The sequence below is a fragment of the Amia ocellicauda genome, chromosome 16 (genome assembly GCF_036373705.1).
Source record: "Amia ocellicauda isolate fAmiCal2 chromosome 16, fAmiCal2.hap1, whole genome shotgun sequence".
Taxonomy (NCBI): domain Eukaryota; kingdom Metazoa; phylum Chordata; class Actinopteri; order Amiiformes; family Amiidae; genus Amia; species Amia ocellicauda.
Genome location: NC_089865.1, coordinates 14,490,851 through 14,496,850, shown reverse-complemented (window position 1 = coordinate 14,496,850; position 6,000 = coordinate 14,490,851).

Sequence of the window (6,000 nt, the reverse complement as noted above, 5' to 3'; positions counted from 1 at the left end):
TATACAGAAACTGCAAACAACACAAAGAAGCATGGAAAAATGCATGCATGGAATAACAAGAAACAAATAAATGGACAACAGGAAAAACAACAGAATGTGACATCATTGAAAAGTGAACATGTTAAAGAAAGAAAATGTAAAGAAAAATAATAAGAGACCATTGCATGGATTCATATAAACGATTTTAGGATACATCCTTTCTTCAGCATTATTGTCAGTTAGATGATTATCAATTTCTTGTGCCCTTTCAAGCTGCATCTATCTTTTATTGGATGTACGGAGTGGAAAAATTGAAGTAATTCGATTTATCACAATATAAAAGGGCTATTTTGTTGGATTATTAACCAGAGTTAGATAGATGCCAGAAATTGTCTCTTTAAATTTGATTAATTGTCACACTAATTGCGATGATGATGGCTATTTTACCATTACAGGAATATCCATTCAATATAGCATAAACTGTACACAGTCTTGAGAGCTAAATAAATGTTGCAACTATATATAAACAGTACTAAAAGTTGACTTTGTAAACACAGCTGAAGTCTTCATGTAGTAGTTCCCCGGAAAAGAGAAGAGCCAAACACAATGTCTAGGGAGAGAGAAATAAAATAGATCCAATCTGACAACAGGTTGTCAACATAAGAGGGTGCTGTTTTGCTGCATGCCTTTGCAGTGACTAAGTATTGTTTCTGATTCAGCAGCTATAAATAGCACAGATGTGGTCTAATTTCCCTCTGCTAGATTATTGAAGAGCAGCCCATGGCATGACAAATCGAATATTAAAAGACTGCTAATTTCTGTGTTGCATTTATGCATTACATATTTACATTTTCTTTCCATGAAAATATCGAACAAACAGACTTCATGTCAACGTTTTTAACCTTTATAGCAAATACTGTGAACAAAGGATGAGAAATAGAACACAGTTGGAAATATTAATTTGATACAAGCGTTTCTGTGGGAATAATAATAATTAAAGAAAGTTGTAATGTGTTAAATACAGTACACAACTGAGAAGAATTAAGATGCAATTTCAGCTGACAGCTGTGTGGGCTTGGTAAGGTTATTGATGTATTTCACTATAAATATTTGGTCATGTACAATACATTCCCAAAACAATTGTCGGGCTTAGATTACCAATAATACTGTTATTCTGAGTCTGAGTGATAATTGAAAATATCCTCCTTGGTCCCTGAATAAATAATTATGTAAGTTAAAGAAAATGTAATAATACAAATATCTAAAGTGAATTCTAACTCAATCCCCCAAGGTTAGGTATCAAGTTGTATTAAAAACACGAAAACACTGAGATAATTCAGAACTGAGAAAGATAAGTAAATTGCAATTAAAAGAAGAATAGTAGTAAAAATAAAACCAATCACAAATAGTCTATTTGCAATCTGAAATAATTATTTCCCAAGGTTATCTCCATGAACACTTCACCATTATCTCATGACCTTCATTCTCAGCTGAATCTAACTTAAAATCTGATTTTCACAAGTTCACTCAGTTTAAATGAATAAATCTAGTCAGCCCAACAGCTTATGTACAAGATCTAGAAAGGACTTTTATATTCGATTAAGAATGCATTTTCTCAGTTCCAACTGTAATCTAGCACTTTGTTTTGGATGAGTTGTATTTTAGACATTGAAAACACAGTGTGAAGTATTTGTTTATAAATATAATCTAAAACCATTCAAATGAAAAGTCCTGAGATTTTCTTTTGAAATTCATATTTTATATACAAAGACATTTGGCACCCAGACATTGATGCCAATGCTTCTCTTTCACTCTGCTTATTTCTTTAACTCTATGAGGGTATCCACAACAGTGCTGAATCAAATGGAATCAAATCTATTTCACTGGAAAGGTAGTGTTGCCATGTTTGTTTTATTTTAGTGTCCATCAGTTCAGCTGAGTTATATGCTCAGTGGCTGTGGTAAATTATCCCTGCTTTCTTCACATCTCTCTCAGTTCATGTTCCCATATTTCCACAATGACAAAAACTCTTCAATTATGAAGTAAGTAAAACACATTATCCACTCAATTAATGCCTGCAGTACAGTAAATCTGCATTCCACCGTATTTTAGAATTGCACAAAGTTCATGTCTATAGGTTACCTAGTGATTTTTTTGTGTTTCTTGGATTGTTTTGCTGCCAATATTTATTTTAAATTATGCAGAGCATATTTGACTTAATTTTACATTTTCCTTCTATGACTCAGTAACATTTTAATGAATCTAATTTGATCCCGAATGGAAATACCTACAGTGAGGAAAAAAAGTATTTGATCCCCTGCTGATTTTGTACGTTTGCCCACTGACAAAGAAATGATCAGTCTATAATTTTAATGGTAGGTGTATTTTAACAGTGAGAGACAGAATAACAACAAAAAAATCCAGAAAAACGCATTTCAAAAAAGTTATAAATTGATTTACATGTTAATGAGGGAAATAAGTATTTGATCCCCTATCAATCAGCAAGATTTCTGGCTCCCAGGTGTCTTTTATACAGGTAATGAGCTGAGATTAGGAGCACTCTCTTAAAGGGACTGCTCCTAATCTCAGCTCGTTACCTGTATAAAAGACACCTGTCCACAGAAGCAATCAATCAATCAGATTCCAAACTCTCCACCATGGCCAAGACCAAAGAGCTGTCCAAGGATGTCAGGGACAAGATTGTAGACCTACACAAGGCTGGAATGGGCTACAAGACCATCGCCAAGCAGCTTGGTGAGAAGGTAACAACAGTTGGTGCGATTATTCGCAAATGGAAGAAACACAAAATAACTGTCAGTCTCCCTCGGTCTGGGGCTCCATGCAAGATCTCACCTCGTGGAGTTTCAATGATCATGAGAACGGTGAGGAATCAGCCCAGAACTACACGGGAGGATCTTGTTAATGATCTCAAGGCAGCTGGGACCATAGTCACCAAGAAAACAATTGGTAACACACTACGCCGTGAAGGACTGAAATCCTGCAGCGCCCGCAAGGTCCCCCTGCTCAAGAAAGCACATGTACAGACCCGTCTGAAGTTTGCCAATGAACATCTGAATGATTCAGAGGAGAACTGGGTGAAAGTGTTGTGGTCAGATGAGACCAAAATCGAGCTCTTTGGCAACAACTCAACTCGCCGTGTTTGGAGGAGGAGGAATGACCCCAAGAACACCATCCCCACCGTCAAACATGGAGGTGGAAACATTATGCTTTGGGGGTGTTTTTCTGCTAAGGGGACAGGACAACTGCACCGCATCAAAGGGACGATGGACGGGGCCATGTACCGTCAAATCTTGGGTGAGAACCTCCTTCCCTCAGCCAGGGCATTGAAAATGGGTCGTGGATGGATATTCCAGCATGACAATGACCCAAAACACACAGCTAAGGCAACAAAGGAGTGGCTCAAGAAGAAGCACATTATGGTCCTGGAGTGGCCTAGCCAGTCTCCAGACCTTAATCCCATAGAAAATCTGTGGATGGAGCTGAAGGTTCGAGTTGCCAAACGTCAGCCTCGAAACCTTAATGACTTGGAGAGGATCTGCAAAGAGGAGTGGGACAAAATCCCTCCTGAGATGTGTGCAAACCTGGTGGCCAACTACAAGAAACATCTGACCTCTGCGATTGCCAACAAGGGTTTTGCTACCAAGTACTAAGTCGAAGGGGTCAAATACTTATTTCCCTCATTAACTTGCAAATCAATTTATATGTTGTAATTCAGTCTCTCACTGTTAAAATACACCTACCATTAAAATTATAGACTGATCATTTCTTTGTCAGTGGGCAAACGTACAAAATCAGCAGGGGATCAAATACTTTTTTCCCCTCACTGTAACTACCTTGTGTCTTGTTGCTGTGCTCAGTCTTGCCATGGTGTATGAGTTTTGACAGTAAACTGTCTTCAGCAGCCTCACCTTGTTAGCGGAGTTTGGCTGTTCCTCACCCAGTTTTATTCTTCCTACACAGCTGTTTCTGTTTCAGTTAATGCTTGTGTTTCAACCTACTTATTGAATTGATGATCATTAGCACCTGTTTGGTATAACTGTTTAGTATTTAGTAAAACATCTAATTACTTTTATTAAAAATGCATATTATTAAACATCAAGTAAACATTAAAGACAGAGTAATTGTTTAACTTACACCTTCTTTTATATATCACTGTATATTCTGATGAGCAGATGTTTCTTGCCCCTAACAATGTAAATCTGTTATGTAAACTTACTACAATGAAGAATGGACACCCAGTGAACAGTTTCTGTTCTGTTTCACTAATTTCAATAACCTTTTTTGTAATAAGTTAAAATTGGCTTCCCTGTTCTCGTTTCATTGTGCACACATAATCCGGTTTCATATCAATGCAGCACAACATATCAGAAACCATTGGATGCGAACCATAAATGGTGATGTTTTTCATTTGTGAGGTGTGACCCAGTTTTGTCCTTAGGGGTCCTTAGAACTAAGCTAACTAGCTTTGTAGACAAAGTAGACAAGAGAGAAATGGGATATAAATGTATAATGTTTATATAATGAACCTGAGAACTAGCCATTTTCTTATGATACTGCCATATTCCATATTTAATTTACAGATAAAAGTAAGATTTTTCTGCATATTTCAATAACATGTGAACTATGTATTCTGTATAGGGTAACAAGACTTTGGTTTACTTGTCCACTTCCATTTTCTTTTATTAATTTGGTTAAATGACATCAAATTTAAGATATGTTATTAATGCTAAATGATGGCAGAGACTTCAAAGACAGATAGTAAACGCTGCCAGAAACAAGGTTATAAAGATGGCAAGGAGGCATAAAGAAACAAAGTTTGAGATATTCATTTTAAAAAGGGAGCTTTAATTGAGATTGATAAGTGTTGTAGCTCACCTGCCTGCAATGCTTTCAGAATTTGAAACCATTAAACTCCTTAATAATTTCTGTTTATCTAGGCTTACTATACAATCTTCACGGATCATACATTTCCATGCAGTTTGAGTAGGGAAACAACCTTATTTTGTGGTAGCTGTATTAGTTTTATTATTCGGAAATTAAAATGGACACAGTTCTGCTATCATTTCCTATATTCTCTGGAGTACGGGACTAATCTTAAAGTAAACGACTCGGCTTCGGCTTCACAGCTACAGCAATATGCAGTTCAAGTCCTTTACAAACAACAAGCACGGATGATTATGCACTGTAGATATTAATTCAAGAGAGTGAATCCTCCTGCCCATCACGGGGATTTACAGCTCTCTAATGCACATATTCCTGGTATGCACCCATGTCTGGCACTGAAACCAGCAGATACAATTTCAAGAGTATAATACTGCAGCCACAGATCAGTCATAGGAACTGTGGTGTGTTGCAAACAGCGTAGTACATAAATACAAGTATATTTGTTGTTACCGGGAGTCCATAACATGTATGTGTTAAACACTTGATCATTACTGAAGGAGAACAAACCAAGTGATTTACAAATATGTGACTCAGTGCAAGTGTCAAGGCCCAGTGCAGCTAAAGTTTAAACATTTTAACTAATATATAGATTTTATGTGCACCTACTGCTGCACTACAAGCTGCTCAGGTTGGCGCCTATATCCAAGCTCTTGAGCTGGTATATTAAAACAACCATTTGATTTTAACAACTTTAAATAAACAGTGACTTAATGAGTTTACATACATTATAAAACCTAAAAAGTAAGCATCAGCACACAAAGGTAAGCTTTGAACATAAAAACAGACTCCAATGGAAAGAACTTTCAAGTAATACCTCAGATAAAACTCATTACATACCAGCATTATAAAATAATATTAGAGAAAACATACTTTACTTATCTCTAAGGTTTTTGTATGCAGTACCTGGGTCTACTTAATCACACAAAAACACTGGTGAATTCAGAGTGGAAAGTAAGTGCATAAACCCAGTTTAAGGGTCAAAACACTATTAACTAAATATGACAGATGCGCCTCAAAGCAATTTTAAAATAATTTAATTACAATGAAACACATTGA